Below are 21,346 nucleotides of genomic sequence, written 5' to 3'. Positions count from 1 at the left end.
GATGAAGGGATGGAATATGACTGTAAAGATGAAAATTAAAAAAGATTTTAAAAAAGGAATTGATAAGAAGTTGGTTGAAAAAAGAAAGAGAATGGTTAAAAAAAAAAAGGAGAGAATGTGATCAGGCGGGAGACTAGAACAAAGCCATACACTAGAAATTTAGGGTATATATTGGTCTGATAGAAGAAACTGTATCCCAAAATTTTAAAGAGAGAAAATCTTATTTATGTATATACACACAAAAAATAAGGTTAACTACAATGAAGTGATAGAATATGACTCTAAAAATGAAAATTAAAGAAGATTTTAAAAAACGGAATTGATAAGAGGTTGGTTGAAAAAGGAAAAAGAGAAATTTAAAAAAAATAGAAAAAGAAAATTAAAAAAATTAACTTTGAAAGACTACAGAATCATGGTAAAAAAGCCATGAATTCTATGTGCAGTATTCCCCTAGCGCTGGAGTTCTGCCGTTCTCATTGATCAGTAAACTTGGTCTTGGCCGGTGGTTCTTGCTCATCTCCTGGGGGAGGGGCCTGTTGCCATGGTTCCCAAATGTCTTTGCCGGAGGCGGAATTGCCCCGCCCTTGCCAGTCCGGGTAAGTAATCTGTGCGGGTTTGCTCTCCGGAGCTTTTGTTTCCTGCAAGCTTTCCGTTTGGCTTTGGAGGACGAGAGTGAAAACGGCGGCTTCCCAATCTCCACCCCGGAGGAGCTGAGAACTTGGGGCCACGCTCCTTTGCCGTCAGTCACTCCCGTCTCCCCGGTCTCCGGTTGCACTCCGTGCTCACCCGGCCTGTGACCGAGCATTTCTATCTCTGGCACCTGATCCCGGGTGGAGTCTCCAAACCCAGCAGATCCCTGTGATGCGCTCCCGCGCCGCTCCTCCTGGGGGAGGAAGGGGAGTCTCCCCGGATCTGCCGCTTGTTGGGTCCCCGCTGGAGGAGCAGTGGCCCGACTGTGCCGCGGATCACAGTTTATGACAACCCTGAGCTGAGAGCCCACGCCTGGGCTCCATCTCTGCAGCTGGCTTCCCCTCTGCGATACCTGGGAGTTCTGCCGCACTCAGGCACCCCCGGTCTTTCTGTGACCCCGAGGGTTCTGAGACCACACTGTCCCGCGAGGCTTCCACCCCCAGCTTAGCCACCAGAGTGACGTCCCTCAGTGGAGCCGACTTCTAAAAGTTCCGATTTTGTGCTCCGCGGCTCTATCACTTGCCAGAAGTGGCCGACGGAGGCCCCCTCCCCTGCTGTCTATCTCCCGAATATCGCCTCGGATTCACTTCTCCGCACGTCCTACCTTCCAGAAAGTGGTCGCTTTTCTGTTCAGAGAGTTGTTGCTATTCTTTTCTTCAATCTCCTGTTGAGTTCGTAGGTGTTCAGAATGGTTTGATCCCTATCCAGCTGAATTCCTGGGACCAGACGAAATCCAGGTCTCCTACTCCTCCACCATCTTGCTCCACCCCCTAGTTTTATGTGTTTTTTTAATCCTCAAAACAACCCCTTGAGTTTGGTCCTATTATCTTCCCACTTGCAGACAAAGAAATCAGGGACTCTTAAAGGATGAACAACGTGCTCAGGGTCATACAGCTGGAAAATGGTGGCCCTGGGTCTGTATGTGGGCAGTCTGGCTCCAGAGCTTATAGTCTTTTTTTTTTTTTTTTTTTAAGAGTAGTTAAAAGAATTTTTTTTTAGGTAAGCTCTGTGCCCAACATGGGGCTTGAACTCACAACCCCGAGATCAAGAGTCACATGCTCCAGTGACTGAGCCAGCCAGGCGCCCCCAGAGTCTGTATTCTGGTTCTGCTAGGCCACCTCCTTTCATGAGAGAGTGATAAGGTTCTGGGCCATCATGCGGGACTGGAAATGTTGCTGTGGCCATTTTTCAGAAAATTCAATCTGCTGAAATCTGTGCTCTGATTTAACAGAAAGTAAAGGATCTAAAAAAATACTTAGTCCAGCAAACAAAACCCCCATCCATATATTCATCCAGCTGCATATATAGGATTGTGTGTGTGTGTGTGTATGTGTATCTTAATTACTTCCTTAAAGGCCCTATCTCTAAATGCAGTAACACTGGGAGGTTAGAGCTTCAATATACCAATTTTGGGAGGATATAATTCAGCCCATAATATTTAACTTCATGAGACTGGGTGTTCCACAGACACAGCTGGGGAAAGGCACATTTAGTTGCCTTGAACTTGATTAGAGGGGTAATGGGGGAAGGGAGAGGGCTGTCATCCATCTCTGCTTGCATAAGGATGTCCTTGGTAGTGGCAGAAGAGGAGAAAGCATCTGGTCGATTTCTTTTTTTTAAAGATCATGATATTTTGCAGCTCCCCCTGTCAAGAGATGGAGCCTCTTTTCTCTGCGCCGCAACCCCCCCCCCCGCCCCGATCAGGGCTTAGCCATATGACTTGCTTTGGTCCAGGGGACAGTAGGAAATATGACAAAGCAGAGGCTTAAAAAGTGTTCCTGCACTGGGGCTTGACTTCTCTTGCTCCTTTTGGAGCTCAGCTGCCAAGTGAAGAAGTCTGGCTTGTTTGATAATGGAGATTAACGTGGCCCGGTTGCCCCCCCATCACCCCAGCCGAGCACCAGACATGTGAGTGGGGCCATGTGGGACCCAGACCAACCCGCTCCTAGCCCCTCTGCCTGCTGACTGCAGCCACAGTGAACCCACGGAAGCCCAGCAGAAGAACCACTCTGCTTAGCCCAGCCCCCCAAATATAGTAGTGATAGTAATAGTAATTGCTTTAAACTGCTCAGTTTTGAGGTGGTTTGTTACATAGTAGTAAAGGCAAATTAGGAGAGACTCAGGACTGTCACTACTTTCTATAGAATGTTCTCAGGACGCTGCTCTCTGGACCCCATTCACCTCAGTATTACAGAGAAACTGTCCCGGCCACCAGTCTTGCTGTTAAAGTTTTCTAGCCTCTTGTATCGGTATGATGAATATCAGCTGAAGGTATCGGCATGATGAATATCGGCTGAAAAAATCTTAAACTGATACCCCACAAAAATGGGATGTGAACTTTTCTTAGGTCAGTCCCCAAAATTAGCCGTAAACTGGCTATAGTGGAATTGAGTAAATGTTTTACATGATAGCCTGTGTGAAACATGTAAAAACTGACCTATCTTGAATATTCTTAAACATCCCACTGCAAGGAGCCGGTGAAACCCTTGGGTTTTACTTGGAAAGCAATTTCCTTTTGAAAAATGGTACCATCTTCTGAAGGTCCAGCCCTAGCGACGGTCTTGGTGGTGGGGATGGTCACTGGCTCTCTGCTGTCCCCTAGTGCTGGTTCTGTGGCATTGCAGGAGGGTGCCCCCTTGATCCAGTCTCCCTGTTTTATGTGGCTGATCCCTCTCAGGGTCTGGGTCTGAGCCCTAAACCCCACTGTGGCAGTGTGGGGAGGAGTTTTGTGCCCCATACCTCATTCCAGAAAGCTACACATTCACTGTCACTCCACAAAGTATCCAGTGACAGGAGAACAGGAATCATTAGCAACCACCGCCTCCTCTGGGGAAATTTTGTTTTGGAGTCCCATTCACATCTTATTAGATACATTGAAGGTCCCCACATCCTACCCTCAATGGGAGTTTCATATAATTATATAAGAATTGACTTGCTTTGCAGTTGAATCTGGAGGCTTGTTTCTGGTGGTGAAATACATACAACATAAAATTTACCATTTTAACCGTTTTACAGCATACAATTCAGCGACATCAAGTACATTCACGGTGTAGGACTACCATCACCATATCTAGTTCCAGATCCTTTCTATCACCCCAAATGGCAACCTGTATCCACGAAGCCGTCACTGCATTTGACTTTTTGACATCAGGTTATAATTTGAAGCATTTAAACATTTGGCTTTTATTATTAAATATTTATTAACTCAGGGGCGCCTGGGTGGCTCAGTCGTTAAGCGGCTGCTTTGACTCAGGTCATGGTCCCAGTGTCCTGGGATCAAGCCCTTCATCGGGCTCCCTGCTCCGCAGGAAGCCTGCTTCTCCCTCTCCCACTCCCCTGCTTGTGTTCCTTCTCTTGCTGTCTCTGTCTCTGTTAAATAAATAAATGAAATCTTTAAAAAAATTTATTAACTCAGGAATCACACTTTTATTTTCATATTTGGAGTCAATTAATATTTTTTTTAAGTCATACGTGGTCTCACAGGACGTTAAAAGCTGCTGGGTTTAGGCTTGTGCCTGCGGTGCCTGCGTATAAGGCGAGCGTGAATGGTACTTCTCCATCCTTCCCTCCATGCCCCACCAAGACCCCCGGGACCCTAGCCAGGTGCTCCTCAGCTATTGATTCTTTTATTTATTTATTTAAAGATTTTATTTATTTATTTGACAGAGAGAGAGAGAGCACAAGCAGGAGGAGGAGTGGGCAGAGGGAGAAGCAGACTCCCCGCTGGGCAAGGAGCCCGATGCGGGGCTCGATCCCAGGACCCCGGGATCATGACCTGAGCTGAAGGCAGACGCTTAAGGACTGAGCCACCCAGCTGCATATATTTAAATAGAAATTTAAAGTTGGGGCGCCTGGGTGGCTCAGTCCGTTAAGCAACTGCCTTCACCTCAGGTCATGATCCCGGGGTCCTGGGATCGAGCTCCGCATCAGGCTCCCTGCTCAGCAGGAAGCCTGCTTCTCCCTCTCCCACTCCCCCTGCTTGTGTTCCCTCTCTTGCTATGTCTCTGTCAAATAAACAAAAATAAATAAATAAAAGTCAAGTTACTCAAGCGGTGCTGGGCTGGCTCAGTTGGTGAGGTATGGACTCTTGATCTTGAGGTCATGAGTTTGAGCCCCACGTTGGGTGTAGAAATAAAAAAAATTTTTTTTAAAGTCAAATAATTTGTTAAGGTTTACAGAAAAACAAAACCCCCAAACAGCAGCTTTTCTCCAGCCAAATTCCCACACCTCACCCAATTGAAAAAGGATTGATTTGTCCCTAGTCTTACTAAATAATTTACCCAAATTATTTCAGCTTTATCCTTAGAACCACCTTGGGAGGTAAATATTATATTGATCTCTCGGATAGAAACAAACTTAGGCTGAAGGAGCAATTTCTTTGTCTAAGAGGCCACTTGCCAGCAGGGGGCAGATTTTCAACGGGAACCCAAGTTAACCAATGCCCCAAACCGAGGAGCCCAACGTCTGTATCAGCAGTTCTCAAAGTGCGGTGCCTCCTGGCAGCAGCTGCCTCACCAGGACCCTTGTTAGAAATGCACGTTCTCAGGCCCCACCCCAGCCCTGCTGCTCAGAAACTCTGGGATTCCAATCAGCAAGGGGGTGACTCTGCCGGACACCGAAGATGGACATCCAGGCTCCACTGGACAGACTAGTACCCTCCTCCTGTGAGCCAGGAAGGTACCTGTACCAAGCCCCGTCCACTTCCCCATCGCTGGTGCGGTGCCTGCCCCGGGGGGGAGTGCCCGTGGAGATGCTCCCCCGTTCCTCCCAGCGTCCCTTTCTTGTCCCCGCTCCAAGACTGCCACCACCACAGGCCGCAGGACAGCCACAGGGGGTTCAGTGCAAGGGCTGGAGCGTCTTGATCACAGGGAGTGGGGGACCCTGGTCCACAGTTGGGGAGCTGTGTGCATGTTGGAGAATCTAGGGTCAGAAGGAGAAGGAGGAATGTGAGTCAGAGAAGAGAAGAGCTCAAGTCAGAAGGAGGCTTCTGTGCTGGAAGGGGAAGTTTCTGGGGCCTGAAGGTTTAGGGAAGGGGTTCCAGGTCATGTGGAGGAAGGTGCACCAGGGTCAGATGGGAAACCCCTAGGACTGTGCCTCCGAGGGAAGCTTCTGGGTAAGCCACCAGAGTCCCAGGTGGAGCCTCTTAGAAACACATTGGGTGAGGTGACCTCCCTGCTCCTCCCAGCTGGAAGCCGGATGGCCTCCTCTGCTCCTCTGTGCTTGTTTTGTGGGGGCCTGGATGTCTGCTGGGGTCCCCTGTTGGGCATGTGTTCCTGGGAGATGGGGATGACTGTGCCCTGCTGGGAAGTCTAGGACCCACCGAGATGGAGACCCAGGGCCTGGCAAAGCCACCCATGGACTGGATTTGGAGCTGGGTCACCCCGCATGTCATGGAGTGGTGGGGGCAAAACCAGGATGGCAGGGTGATGCTCTAGACTCCATCCAATTTAGACTTCAGCCATGGGTTCAGGCTGAGTCACTGAGCTTGGTAACTGTGCCTGTTCAGCTAGAGCAGACTTATGAGCCCCTGGCCTTCTGTGATGCTCCCCACCTGGTGCTCCCCTCACACAAGTGTGCCCCACCTCCACCTCCAGGCAGGCTGCCCTGATTGCCATGGATCAAGGGGAGGAGGCTGCTCTCCTCTCACTCTCCTTTGAGGGGGTGGGCATGTGCATGTGTGGCTTGGGGACAGGGCTGGTTGCTCTGGCAGGTCTCTCCAGCCCTGATTGTGGGCCCAGAGTTGTCTGGTCTGGAACCGGCTAGTGGGGTCTTTGCACTTTCCATACAGGAAATAAATGGGAGAAATATCAAGTCTGTGACTCTCAGAGATTTCCAAATCAAGTTCATCGCTGAGCTTTGCGGCATAGAGAGCTCAATCTACTTGCTTAGTTTTGGCCCCCCAACAGCACTCTGATGGGTCTCCCCCAACCCTTCCGCGGGGCTCTCTTCCTCTCCATGCGACCTGTCTCATCATTCCACAGAGCGGGGGCCAGGCTGGGCGAGCCGAGGGGCCTCCAGCAATAACCCACCCCTGGCTGCAAGACCCCTTTTGCCTGTCTGTTAAATCCTTGAGGGTGGGCTCCTCCCCCAGCGTGGGGCTACCCTTGGGCTCAGACTCTTTTGTGATGCTTCCATAGGCCCATTGTCCTGGGGCCACCAGGCCAGTGGTGTTCCTCTCTTGGTGCTGCCGCTCCCCAGGGGCGCTGCCAGGACACAGGAGATGGACCCCGCTGCCCTCGGACCCACTGACCTCCCTCGCCTCTCCTCCCTTTGCCTGCTCCTCCTTCCTACCCTCTAACTGGGGGGAGAAGAACTTGCCCCCTTCTAGCTAGTCCTGTGCCCTTCTTCCCTTTTACTCGCTCAGCAAACCCTCTGAGTTCCCCTAAGAAGGACCTTCGGGGGAAAAGAGGTCCTTGCCCAAGTGGGGTCCCCGGGGGTGGAGTGGAAGTGCCCAGGGCAGAGACAAGCGTGGCCGGGATAACAGGCCTGGTCACTGGAGCTGGAGTTGGGAAGAAGCTGTTCCTGCTGAAAGTGAGGGGAGGACCAGCCTGTGGCCGCTGCCACAAGGCCATGTGGAAATTCAGGGCTAGGGAGAAGGCAGGGTGGGGTGGGGAGAGCTGAGCCTGGATGCTGTTCTCAGAGGGTCGGAGGGTCGGGGAAGCCTCGCTGAGGACCACTCCCAGGGAGAGAGAGCGTGACTCTCTGGAGGGAGGGCAGAGGGTCAGGCCACAGCTCAGAGACAAGGGTCTGAGGCAGAAGGGGAGCAGGCACGGAGGCTGGGATGGTTTATAAATAGCTGATGGGGACCAGCTGGCTCACACGTCCACTGCAGACCAGCGCGACAGTCGCTGGGAAAGGAAAGTAAGCCTGGGAAGCAGTCAACAGTGTGTAGCCACCGAGCCCTGCTCATAATAGGCGCTCAAATGAAAGAATGGGGTGTACTAGTTTCCTGCCATAACCAAGTGCCACAGACTGGGGGGCTTAAACGCAGAAACGAATTCTCTCCCTGTTCTGGAGGCTGGAAGTTCAAGATCAATGTTATCAAGGTTGGTGTCTTCTGAGGCCTTTCTCTTTCGCTTGATGAGGACCATCTTCCAAGCTGTGTGTCTTCACAGCGTCTTCCTCTGGGCATCTGTGTCCTGATCTCCTCTTCTTATGAGGACACCAGTCATATCAGATTAGGGCCCACCCCAAGGACCTCATTTAACCTTAATTATCTCCGTAAAGACCCTATCTCCAAATACAGTCGCACAAACCAGGGGGTTAGGACTTCAATGTATGAATTTTGCAGGAACATAATTCAGCCCCTAAGTGGGAGCATCTACATGTAGTTGGGGAGACAAAACACATCAACTGAAGCAATGGACAAGGTGGCGCGCAGTTCATTGTTAAATCGTGCACTGTAGATGGACAAGAAAATAAGACCGTATGCAGGAAGTGACTATACATGGGGATGTTGAATAAAATACAGTAAAATAACCTTTTGAGGGGCGCCTGTGTGGGTCAGACGTTGAGCGTCTGCCTTCAGCTCAGGTCATGATCTCAGGGTCCTGGGATCGAGCCCCGCGTCGGGCTCCCTGCTCGGCCGGAAGCCTGCTTCTCCCTCTGCCTCTGCCCCTGCTTGTGTTCTCTCTCTCTCTGTGTCTCTCTCTGTCAAATAAATAAAATCTTAAAAAAAAAAAATAACCTTTTGAATACTTAACCAGGTTTAAATTAAGAAAGGGAAACTCCCTGGTGCCAGGAATGCAGAGGAAACATAACACAAATGAAGTTAGGGGTGGAAATGGCTCATGGAGTTTTGGAGACAGATGTTGGCCCTCACGGCATGGGCAGGGGTTCTGAAGTTACAGAGCCAAGAAATTATCAGAACCAGTGAATCTCAGGGGCTTGGGAGGCGCATGCAAAGCTGTAGGTTTGCTTCTGTGACTTAGGATTAAGGGGCTCCTGCCGAAAGTAATCCCATGAAGTTGAGGTCACAAAGGGTCAAGTCCAAGGAAAGCAGAAGAGGGTAAAAATAGCCCTTGTCAGTCGCCTGTCCCTCTTTTACTTTTTATTTTTAAAGATTTTATTTATTTATTTGAGAGTGAGCAAGAGAGAGAGCACAAGCAGGGGAGAGGAATAGAGGGAGAGGGAGAAGCAGACTTCCTGCTGAACAAGGAGCCAGACACAGGACTCGATCCCAGGACCCCGGGATCATGACCCGAGCTGAAGGCAGATGCTTAACTGACTGAGCCACCCAGGCACCCCGCCTGTCCCTCTTTTAAAGAATTTCCTCAAAAGTCCCACTCAACAGCTTCTACTCAATGGCAGCCCCTCTTTGGGAAACATAGTCTTTTACTGGAAGCATGCTGTTTACGTAAATGGTCACTTGGGAGAGCAGAGTAGGATCTGTCAGTGATGAAAGAGGGAGAGAGGAGATTGGGTGTCAGGCGGGCAGCTTACGGTCTCTACCACAGGCCCTCACCAAAATCCCCTCAACCTCTTGTAGTCCTGGCTCCTCCTAGCAGGACGATTGTCTGCTTAAATTTTAAGGCGATACATGTACATAGTGAAAAAAAAACTAGCAGTCCAGCCGATACCATAGGATTAAAAAAATGTCTCCTTCTCACCCCTCCTCCTCATTCCCTCAGCCCAGAAATCATCTGGATTTTCAGTGTGTAGACCAGACCATATCATTTCCTTACTGAAAATCCCCCTGTGGATCTCAGTCTGCTCTCAGGCCCTGCCCTCCCTCAGCTCATGCCACTCTCCTCCTGGCTCATAGTGTTGGTTCTCTGGCTTTGGATTGGTCCCTAGAGATGCTGCCCTGTGGCCTTTCCCCTCATTGTTCTCTCTCCCTGGAACACTCTTCAGGGCTTGGTTCAATTCTGCCTTATTCAGCGACAAGATTCTCTTTTTAGGCTCAACCTTGTAACCCCGTGCAGTATCCAAGTCCTCCACCCTCCAGGCACAGTTCCAAACTCCTGGATGGCTAGATGCCAGGGCTCTACTATGGATCACCAAGGGATATGATGAGTCAGCCCAGGGCACTGTGGGAAGGTAGGGAGGGACCCTGACCTAAACATGGATGAGCTTAGGAGCTGAGGAATCACTCATTCACTCAATATGTATCAGGCACTACCTCCTATGACCTGGTACTGAGAAGATACAAGAGAATGAGATGGGCACAATCTCCTGGAACTTCCAGGCCAGAGTGAGGACATAGGCAATAAACATGAAAACAAACAAATAAGGTCATTCCAAACTGTGGTAAGTTCTATGAAGGGCATAAACAGGGGATGTAGCAGATGGGTTTGGGGGTAGAGGGGGGCATGTCAGAATGTGTGGTCAGGGAAGCCATCTCAGAGCCCTGAAGAATGAGAAGGTGCCAAGCGAAGAAAGCAAATGGCACGTGCAAAGGGCCTGAGGTGGCAGAGAGTGGGCTGGCAGAACAAAGGGAAGGAGAAGGTGAGCAGAAGTGGGCAAGGCTGGGCTACAGGCTGAACTAAGCTTGGGTTTATTCTAAAATAAATAGGAAGATTTTCATCAGGGCCGTGGTGTCACCTGGTCTGAGTTATGTGGGAGCTGGCTATGGGACCTGGATTTTGTGAATCCTTTGAGTGGTTTCTATAATTTTCCATTTGTAGTACTGTCTTGGGTTAGCTTTATGGGAGTTACTTTCAGTTCTCTAGCCAATTTGGTTAAACCAACAGCAGGATGCATTTTATGGGTGCAGAGCTGCAGGGTTTCAGCAAATCCCCCACCTGCTTCCCTGTGACCTTGGCATTGTCTCCCCCAGGAGAGACACTTGTGCCCCTAAAAGTTGGAGTCTGTCCCACAACTCAGCCCCTCTCAGGCCTACCTTCCTCGGAGGGTAAATGTATCAGTCATGGCTCTCCAGAAAAACAAAACCAATAGGTGATATATACGTATATCACATATATATATGTATTTTTTTAAAGATTTTACCTATTTATTTGAGAGAGAGAGCGAGCAGGGGGAGGGGCAGAGGGCGAGGGAGAGGCAGAGAATCTCAAGCATGCTCTGCACTGAGCATGGAGCCTGATGTGGGGCTCCATCTCACAACCCTGAGATCAAGACCTGAGCCGAAATCAAGAGTCAGACGTTTAACTGACTGAGCCAACCAGGCTCCCCATCTTATTTATTCTTTTATTTTTTAAGGAATTGCCTTATGTGATTGTGAGGGCTGGCAAGTCTGAGATCTACAGGGCAGGCTAAAAACTCAGGTGGGAGTGAATGCTGCCAAACTTCTCAGGGAAGCCCCAGCTTTTGCTACTACTTCCTTTAACTGATTGGTCAAGGCCCACCCTCATTATGGAGGGTAATAAAGTCAACTCCTTGGAGATATTAACCACATGTACAAATGCCTTCATGGCAACATTTATATTAGTGTTTGAATAAATAACTGGGTACTATAGCCTGGCCAATCTGACACATTAAACTAAGCATCACAGTAAAATACATAAAAAAATGAAATCAAAGTTCTTATTCTAGGCCCAACTCATGAAATCTCTGAGCCAGTCAGAGCTCTTTTGTTCTCTTGCTTTGGGCAACCCTGTGTGTGAGTGCCGGAAGCATTAACATCTGCAACTGTCTTTTGCTTACAGGTGATGGCATTTGACTGAGGCGGAGCTGGCCTAAATTGGGGAAAGAAGAAGATTCCGGGCACCCATTTCCCAGTCTGGGCCTGGAAGCTGGTGTCTTCCCTCTGCAGTCTGACGGTCAGCCTGGACCTGGGCCTCACCATGCAGGAGGCACCTTCCCACACTGATCCCTTTGCCCGGGGGGCCGCCCGGGGTGTTCCTGGTTCTTTAATTTCAAGTCTTAGCTGTGGAATCTGTTTTCCTCCCCCCAATCAGATACCTCTGGGTCACCACTGAAGGAAGACCCTTCCCACGCAGCCCTTCGTAGCCTCTTGCTTCTCTGTTTTTGGTGGTTTGTGTGGCCAGATGACACCCAGCCACAGGGACAGGCAAAATGAGCCAAAGGGGAAATGAACATGTCCCACAAAGCCTGACTCCAGGGTAAAGGGCTGGGTTAACTGTCCCAGGCCTGTGTGTGTGTGTGTGTGTGAATCATACCAGGCTCATGTCAGGCGCGCTGTGGAGGGGATGGAGGCCAGCTCTGTGACTGTTCTGGACTTTGGTTCAAGCCTTCACCCTGGACAGTCCACCAGTGGGCCCAGTCCTCCCACCTGGATTGTCCATGGACGAGTGCAGAATCGGCCCCATGACCTCTGACCCAAAGAACACGATTGCTTTAGTTTGGGTTCCTTCAAAAGCAAACCTTGAGGAAAGAACTGGGTGAAGTAGTTTATTTGAGATGTGATCCCAGGGTGGAGAAATGAGATCAAGAAGAAAGGAAAGAAAATACAGTGCATATTAACGGGCATGTCACGGCCGTGGGAAACAGGTTCAGTCCTACAGGGGATGTTCTGAGAGACTGTGTGGAACATGCCTCAGAGTTGTCCCACCAATGGGAAGGAAGCTGTGGTGCATTCGTTATCAGTTTTTTGTTTTTGTTTTTAAAGTAGGCTCCACGCCAAACATGGGGTTTGAACTCATGACCCTGAGATCAAAGTCGCACACTCTACTGACTGAGCCAGCCAGGCGCCCGTTCATCATCAGCTTTTTAAACAGTTTTACTAAAATGTAATTCACATACACAATTCATCCATTAAAAGTAGACAATTCATATACGTGTAGCCATCATCATAGTCAATTTTAGAAGATTTTTGTAATCTTAAAAAGAAATTTCCATTTGTAGTACTGTCTTGGGATAGCTTTATGGGAGTTACTTTCAGTTCTCTAGCCAATTTGGTTAAACCAACAGCAGGATGCATTTTATGGGTGCAGAGCTGCAGGGTTTCAGCAAATCCCCCACCTGCTTCCCTGTGACCTTGGCATTGTCTCCCCCAGGAGAGACACTTGTGCCCCTAAAAGTTGGAGTCTGTCCCACAACTCAGCCCCTCTCAGGCCTACCTTCCTTGGAGGGTAAATGTATCAGTCATGGCTCTCCAGATTTCTTAGCTATCACCCCTATCCCCCACCTCAGCCTAGGCAACCAGTAACCTATTCTCTGTCTCAAGCAGGAAAGAATATCCAGTGGAAAAAAGACAGTCTCTTCAACAAATGGTGTTGGGAAAATTGAACAGACACATGCAGAAGAATGAAACTGGACCATTTCCTTACACCACACACAAAAATAGACTCAAAATGGATGAAAGACCTAAATGTGAGACAGGAATCCATCAAAATCCTCAAAGAGAACACAGGCAGCAACCTCTTCTACCTCAGCCATAGCAACTTCTTCCTAGAAACATCGCCAAAGGCAAGGGAAACAAAAACAAAAATGAACTATTGAGACTTCATCAAGATAAAAAGCTTTTGCACAGCAAAGGAACCAGATGACAAAACCAAAAGACAACCGACAGGATGGGAGAAGATATTTGCAAATGCCTTATCAGATAAAGGGCTAGTATCTAAAATCTATAAAGAACTTACCACACTCAACATCCAAAGAACAAATAATCTAATCAAGAAATGGGGAGAGGACATGAACAGACATTTCTGCAAAGAAGACATCCAAATGACCAACAGACACATGAAAAAACGCTCAACATCACTTGGCATCAGGGAAATCCAAATCAAAACCTCAATGAGATACCACCTCACATCAGTCAGAATGGCTAAAATTAACAAGTCAGGAAACGATAAATGTTGGCAAGGATGCAGAGAAAGGGGAGCCCTCCTACACTGTTGGTGGGAATGCAAGCTGGTGCAGCCACTCTGGAAACAAAATGGAGGTTCCTCAAAAAGTTAAAAAAAAAAAAAAAAAGAGCTACTCTACGACCCAGCAATTGCACTATTGGGTATTTACCCCAAACAAACAAATGTAATGATCCGAAGGGGCACATGCACCCCAATGTTCATAGCAGCAATGGTCACAATAGCCAAAATATGGAAAGAGCCTAGATGTCCATTGACAGATGAATGGATAAAGAAGATGTGATGTATATATACAATGGAATATTACTCAGCCATCCAAAAGAATGAAATCTTGCCATTTGCAACAACATGGATGGAACTAGAGGGTATTATGCTAAGCAAAATAAGTCAACCAGAGAAAGACAATTATCATATGATCTCACTGCTATGTGGAATTTAAGAAACAAGGCCAAAAGTCATAGGAGAAGAGAGAAAAAAGTGAAACAAGATGAAACCAGAGAGGGAGACAAACCATAAGAGACTCTTAATCATAGGAAACAAACTGAGGGCTGTTGGAGGAGAGGTGGTTGGAGGGATGGGGTCACTGGGTGATGGACATTGGGGAGGGTATGTGTTGTAATGAGCACTGAGTATTATATAAGACTGATGAATCATAGGGTGCCTGGGTGGCTCAGTTGGTTAAGCGACTGCCTTCGGCTCAGGTCATGATCCTGGAGTCCCGGGATCGAGTCCCGCATCGGGCTCCCTGCTCGGCGGGGAGTCTGCTTTTCCCTCTGACCCTCCCTCCTCTCATGTGCTTGCTCTCTCTCATTCTCTCTCTCTCAAATAAATAAATAAAATCTTTAAAAAAAAAAAGACTGATGAATCATAGACCTGTACCCCTAAAACAAATAATACATTATATGTTAATTAATTGAATTTCAATTAAAAATATTTAAAAAAGAAAAAATATACTATATATATACTATAAATATGTATACTTACATATACATGAGAAAAATATATATACTATATATACTATCTATATAAAAAAGAAAAATAGATACACTATATATATAGTATACATATATATATTTATATATAACCCCTATTCTCTGTCTCTACAGATTTGCCTATTCTGGACATTTCATATGATGGAATCATAGAATATGTGGATTTTTGTGACTGACGTCCTTCACTTTCCAAGGCCAGTTCAAGCTACAGCATATATCTCTACTTCATTCCCTTTTATGGCCAAATGATATTCCATTGTATGAATATATCACATTTTGTTTCTCCATTTGTCTATTGATGGACATGTAGATTATTTCTGCCTTTTGACTATCATGAGTATTGCTGCTGTAAACATTCATGTCCAAGTTTTTCTGCGGACAAATGTGTTTTCATTTCTCTTGGATATATACTTGGGGTGGAATTGCTGGGTTATATGGTAACGCTATATTTATTTATTTATTTATTAAAGATTTTATTTATTTATTTGACAGAGAGATAGCGAGAGCAGGAACACAGCAGGGGGAGCGGGAGAGGGAGAAGCAGGGTTCCCGCTGAGCAGGGAGCCCGATGTGGGGCTCGATCCCAGGACCCTGGGATCATGACCTGAGCCAAAGGCAGACACTTAAAAGACTGAGCCACCCAGGCGCCCCTATTTATTTATTTATTTAAAGATTTTATTCATTTATTTGAGGGAGAGAGAGAATGCGCAAGTGCACACATGAATGGGGAGAGGGGCAGAGGGAGAGGGAGAGGCAGAGAATCCCAAGCAGACTCCACGCCAAGCATGGAGCTTGAGGCAAGGCTTCATCCCACCACCCTGAGATCATGAGCTGAGCTGAAATCAAGAGTCAGATGCTCAACCGACTGAGCCACCAGTAACTCTATATTTAATCTTTTGAGGAACCACCAAACTGTTTTCCAAAGTGGCTACACCATTTTCCATTCCTACCAGGAATATATGTGAATATGAGTTAGCTATTATTGTAGAACAGCTCACTCCAAAATTTAGCAGCTTAAAACAATAAACATTTGTTATATCACACTGTTTTTGAGGGTCAGGAATCCAGGAGGAGCTCAACTGGGTGGTTCTGGCTCAAGGTTCTGCTCAGGGTCCCTCATGAAGCTGGAATCATCTGAAGGTTTGACTGGGCTTGAGGATCCACTTCCAACCTGGCTCACATGCCTGACAAGGGAGCATTGGTTGTTGGCAGGAGTCCTCAGCTTTTTGCCACATGCACCTTCCCCTGGGTGCTTGAGCATCCTCATAACATGGCAGCTGGCTTCCACCAAGAACAAAAGATCCAAAAGGGAATAAGGCAGGAGCTGCAATTCTTTTATGATCTAGCCTTGGATATTATATGTTGTCATTTCTGTAACATTCTATTGCATAGTTCAGCCATTTCCTTTCTCTCTCTCTCTCTTTCTTTTCTTTCTTCCTTCCTTCCCCCCTTCCTTTTCTTTTTCTTTCTTTCTTTCTTTCTTTCTTTCTTTCTTTCTTTCTTTCTTTCTTTCTTTCTTTCTTTCTTTCTTTCTTTCTTTCTTTCTTTCTAGAGCACGATTGCGAGTGGAAGGGGGGAGAGGCAGAGGGAGAGGGGAGAGAGAGAATCCCAAGCAGGCTCCAGGAGTCCAGCAGAGTCCCAGTGTGGGGCTCAATCTCATGACCCTGAGATCATGACCTGAGCCCAAATCAAGAGTCAAACACTTAACTGACTGAGCCATCCAGGTGTCCCTGCTCAGCCATTTTCAGTGGGGGAGGAACTACACAGAGTGTGAGTACCAAGAAACAGGGGTCATCGGAGGCCATCTTGGAAGATGCCTACTACATAAGGCATTTATCCACCCACTCCCATCTCTCAGTAAGAGGGTTGCTCCTGAGGTGTTAAGTCCCTGGAACTTTTGGCTTAACCCAGAACACGCTGAAGACACTATCATGCTGAAGACCACCCTCCCTTTGGCCTAACTCTATTTCAGCTGCGGCTAGGGAAAAAGGGTCCCAACTCAAGTGCATGCCTTGCACCCTCTGCTTTCTGCCCCAGGACCTTCTCTGACACACAAGAGCCTTCTGGATCCTTGTACAAACACAGCTGGAAAATGCAGGGATGCTAAGAGCCCTGGGAGGAAGCCAATTAGCAACTGATTATCTGGTCCTTCAGGCAGATGGGTCTGGGAGGCAGACAAGACACTGATATTAGGAGCTAAGGCAAAGAGTCTACTTTCAGGAGCTAAGATAAAGAAAATTGAGCTTGTCTCCAATTTTTCATTATTACAGAAAGACTGGGACTAGTATCCTTTTATACATATCTCTGTATTTGAGCTACTATTCTTCTTCTCTTTTTTTTTCTTTTCATATCAAATTTAATCAGTACAGACCAACACGGTCAATATCAGATAATTCTTAATATGAGCAAATGGGGAAAAAGAAAAAAGTATACGTACATGGATAAACAGGGGAACTAGACGCATTTTAGCAAGGCATGTCAGGTGGTAGTTCTGGATGAAACTCGCATTGCAGTTTTCATTTCCACAGCTGTGTGCTGAGAGCCTGACCGGATGAGCTTCCAGACCATCCTGCTGTTGTGTTGGGTAGTTGGCCAAAACCCACTGTAAGGTTTGTACTGCTGATACTCATGCCAACCATTTGCTGATTCATCTGCAAGAGGTTCCGCTGGGCCTGTGGAGCTCGTGGCAGGCCAAACTTACTCTGGGGAGCACCCATCTGCCCCACCATTCCTCCTTAGGGGCCAACCACATTTGGTGGCATTATACATAAGCCCGCTGGGCACGTGTATGCCCACCCTCATGCTTGCACCCTGTCCCATTACATTTCCCAGGAGGCCGGGAGCTGCAAGCTCATGCACGGGCACACCCACAGATGGAAAGCCGTGAGGTGCAGTTGGTGCTTGTGAGGTCAATGGTGTATTTGTGGGTCCCACAAACACACCAGGAGTCCTCTGCTGCTGAATGTTTCCTGTGCCATACGGAGATAAGATGGAGTCTTTGGAGAGTTTGTTTCTTTGGTACCTCTTCTGATTTTGTAGCTTGCTCAGTGAACAGATCCAGATCCAGGGGCGCCTGAGTGGTTCAATCTGTTAGACGTCCGACTTGTGATTTTGGCTCAGGTCACAGTCTCAGGGTTGTGGGATTGAGCCTCGTGTCAGGGCTCTGCGCTCAGTGGGGAATCTGCTTGAGATTCTCTCTCTCTCCCTCTGCCCTTCCCCCGCCCAAAATAAATAAATAGATCTTTAAAAAAAAAAAAAATCATTGGTCCAAAGATGTCCAGATCATCATTCAGGGCTGGCGCCATGGTTGTGTTCCCATTGGTCACTGGGGCCTCAGCAGGGCCATCAAGTCCTAAAAGATCAACAGCGGGCTCTGCAGCTTTTTTAGGGCTGGTAGTTTTGTTTAAGCTCCAACTGCTGATCTTCTTTCTTCTGCAGCTTTTCAGTTGTAAGAGGTTTTGCAGGCTTTCTGGTTCCTTTTCTTTCTTTCTTTTTTTTTTTTTAAAAAAAGATTTTATTTATTTATTTGACAGAGAGAGACACAGCGAGAGAGGGAACACAAGCAGGGGGAGTGGGAGAGGGAGAAGCAGGCTCCCCACAGAGCAGGGAGCCCGATGCGGGACTCCATCCCAGGACCCTGGGATCATGACCTGAGCCGAAGGCAGTCACTTAACCAACTGAGCCACCCAGGCGCCCTTTCTGGTTCCTTTTCTTTTTCTCTTCCTTTCCCCCCCACTTTTCTTTATTTGTGATAGCTATTGGATTTTTATCTTCTTTTCATATTTATATCTTTTCTTTAAAGATTTTATTTTATTTTTAAAGATTTTATTTATTTATCTTAGAGAGAGAGAGAAAGAGAGAGAGCGTGCAAGCGGGGGCGGGGGGGCAGAGGGAGAGAGAGAATCTCAAGCAGACTCTATGCTGAGCATGGAGCCCGCTGTGGGGCTCCATCTCCTGACCCTGAGATTATGACCTGAGCCAAAATCAAGAGTTAGATGCTTAACCAAGTGAGTCACCCATATGCCCCTAAAGATTTTATTTTTAAGTAATCTCTACAACCAAGGTGGGGCTCAAACTCACAACCCCAAGATCAAGAGTTGCACGCTCCACCCACTGAGCTAGATGGGTGCTCCTCATGTTTATCTCTCATGAAAATTTCACTGCTTGATCTGTCTGTGATCTTCAAAAGTTCTCTGGAAGATTGGCTTCATAGAGTAGTCTTGCTTTCGTATTTCCCATAAACACACCAATATTCCAGGAAGCCCATTGTGGACCTTTGGCCTTGCAATTCGAGTAATACCTGTCCTCCTCCCTCAGCAACTGGAATAGGACGAGCTGTTGCTGCTCGTTCAGCTGCTGAGCCTTCTCCTGGCAGGAGCACATCACCATCTTGGTAGTGGGGCGGGGAGCCTGGGCCAGCTATGGGGGCAGTGGAGGCAGGCAGGAGCTGGGCAGGGTGAATACATCTGAAGCCATCAGGCCCATGGGCGGACTCTGAGCTACTATTCTTTTCCATAAATTTTTAGAGGTAGAGTTGCAGGGCCAAAGAGATATGCTTCTATATTTTCTCCAGTAATGTTATAATTCTCATCCATGGTTAAGGGAGCCTGTTCCCCTCCATCTGAGAGGCTGGGTGCAGTGAGGAGGGTGTCCTGCATGCCTCCGGATAAAGGTGGGGAGAAGCAGGGACCACTTAGTCCTTAGAGAGGACCACCCTTAGAGAGGATGAGGAAGGGTCTGCAAAGGCGGGTGGTGGCAACATGGAAGATGGGTTACACACTCAGGGGGTCGACTTTACAAATAAATATGCTGAAAATAGCAAAAGGAGGAGGGTCTCACCAGACTGGGCCTGATCCTAATGATGGCTTGAAGCTTGAAGGAGTTCTCACTGGCCAAATCTCAGACAATTTCGGGCGCCTGGGTGGCTCAGTTGGTTGGGCGACTGCCTTCGGCTCAGGTCATGATCCTGGAGTCCCGGGATCGAGTCCCGCATCGGGCTCCCTGCTCGGCAGGGAGTCTGTTTCTCCCTCTGACCCTCCCCCCTCTCATGTGCTCTCTCTCATTCTCTCTCTCAAATAAATAAATAAATAAATAAAATCTTAAAAAAAAAATCTCAGACAATTTCAACATCATACATAATGATAATGGAATATTATCCATTGGATTAAAAAAGAAATACCAAGTCCACACAGATATAAATTGTGAGAGGAGAAAATGTTTCCTTACAATACAATGCCAGCTAGTCAATGAAAGAATGATAGAATTAGAATCACTATTTGGCAATCCTTAGAGCAATAAGTAATTTATCCAAGAATCATAAATGGACACTAAAATTAGTGAGTAAGAGTTTGATAAGAAATGGGATATTTACATAACCTCTAAGTGCCTCCTCACAAAATACATATTAATCCCAAAAGGAAAGATAGTAATCACTAAATTCTACTCCTGAAACCAATATTACACTATACATTAACTAACTAGGATTCAAATAAAACTTTGGCAGGGGAGAAAAGGAAAGATAATAATTTTTCAGAGGAGGAACCTGGCAGGTACCACCTTCATAAAAGGAATAAAGTTGCCATCTTCAGTAATGGGACAAATGGAAACATTGTGCTGCCCCCAAGGACACCGTGAAGAGAATACATCCCCCTTTCTGCGGTATTCCTGCAAAAAATGTGTAACCCAAATTTATCATAAAGAGATATTAGATAGGACTGCCTGGGTGACACAGTTGGTTAAGCATCTGACTCGATTTTGGCTCAGGTCATGATCTCGGGGTCCTGAGATTGAGCCCCATGGTGGGCTCTGCGCTCAGCAGGGAGTCGGCTTGTCCTTCCCCCTCCCCCATACCCCCTCTCCCTACAAGCATGGGCTCTCTCTCTCTCAAATGAATAAATAAGATCTTAAAAAAAAAAAAAAAAAAAAAAAAGAGGGACGCCTGGGTGGCTCAGTCGTTAAGCGTCTGCCTTCGGCTCAGGTCATGATCCCGGAGTCCTGGGATCGAGCCCCGCATCGGGCTCCCTGCTCAGTGGGGAGCCTGCTTCTCCCTCTCCCTCTGCCTCAGGTCTCCCTGCTTGTGTTCTCTTTCTCTCTGTCAAATAAATAATAAATAAAAATCTTTAAAAAAAAAAGGAAAGAAAAGAAACATTAAATAAATCCTAATTGAGAGAATCCTACAAAATAACTGGCCTGTAATCCTAAAAAAAAAAAGTCAAGATCCTAAAAGTCAAGGGGAGATTGCGGAACCTTTGCGGACTGAGGATTAGCGGGCGGTAATGCCTCCATACGCAGCTCCTAAGTGGCTGGCTGTGTGGTGGTGATGGAGGAGAGGTCCCCGTTCGCAGGAAATGCACACTAACGGGTTTAGGGGACCCTGAGCCTCAGGTCAGCAACTCACTGGCAAATGGTTCAGGACAAAAAGTTCTTTGTATTATTGCAAAATTTTCCTGGAAGGTGTTTTGTCATTAAAAATGCCACATGTTGGGGCACCCGGGTGGCTTGGTTGATTGAGCAACCAGCTCTTGGTTTTGGCTCGGGTCTTGATCTCGGGGTCCTGGGATCAAGACCCATGTCCCCCATGCTCAGCATGGAGTCTGCTTGTCCCTCTCCCTGCTCCTCCTCTTCCTGCTCTCTCTCTCTCTCTAACAAATAAACAAAAATCTTAAAAAAAAAAAAAAGAAAGAAAGAAAATGCCACATGTGCCCAGGGAGTCTATAAGAATTATCTCATTTAGGGCGCCTGGGTGGCTCAGTTGGTTAAACGACTGCCTTCGGCTCAGGTCATGATCCTGGAGTCCCTGGATCGAGTCCCACATCGGGCTCCCGGCTCAGCAGGGAGTCTGCTTCTCCCTCTGACCCTCCCCCCTCTCATGTGCTCTCTCTGTCATTCTCTCTCTCAAATAAATAAATAAAATCTTAAAAAAAAAAAGAATTATCT

General features: G+C 47.4%; 1 long non-coding RNA gene and 1 pseudogene across 2 annotated transcripts in view; one reads left to right on the top strand and one right to left on the bottom strand.

The window, feature by feature from the left end:
• Positions 1-14,927, top strand: part of LOC123838741 (uncharacterized) — a 47,422-nt gene extending 32,495 nt beyond the window's left edge. Inside the window, exons 1-3 of one of the 2 annotated variants that reach the window (XR_010410342.1) lie at positions 9,743-9,939; positions 11,298-11,411; positions 12,782-14,927. This is a non-coding gene — a long non-coding RNA (uncharacterized LOC123838741). Of the gene's footprint in view, positions 1-9,742; positions 9,940-11,297; positions 11,412-12,781 lie in introns of those variants that run through there. The other variant, XR_010410343.1, reaches the window with a different exon arrangement.
• A 1,706-nt stretch (positions 14,928-16,633) lies between these two features.
• LOC123838289 (stromal membrane-associated protein 1-like) lies at positions 16,634-18,806 on the bottom strand (annotated as a pseudogene).
• Between the last annotated feature and the right edge of the window lie 2,540 nt (positions 18,807-21,346).

Source organism: Mirounga angustirostris, unplaced genomic scaffold, assembly GCF_029215605.1.
Source record: "Mirounga angustirostris isolate CCGP_5_RB_7025 unplaced genomic scaffold, mMirAng1.0.hap1 SCAF_3, whole genome shotgun sequence".
Taxonomy (NCBI): domain Eukaryota; kingdom Metazoa; phylum Chordata; class Mammalia; order Carnivora; family Phocidae; genus Mirounga; species Mirounga angustirostris.
Note: the sequence above shows the minus strand (reverse complement) of the source record. Positions and strands in the feature narration are given on the sequence as shown.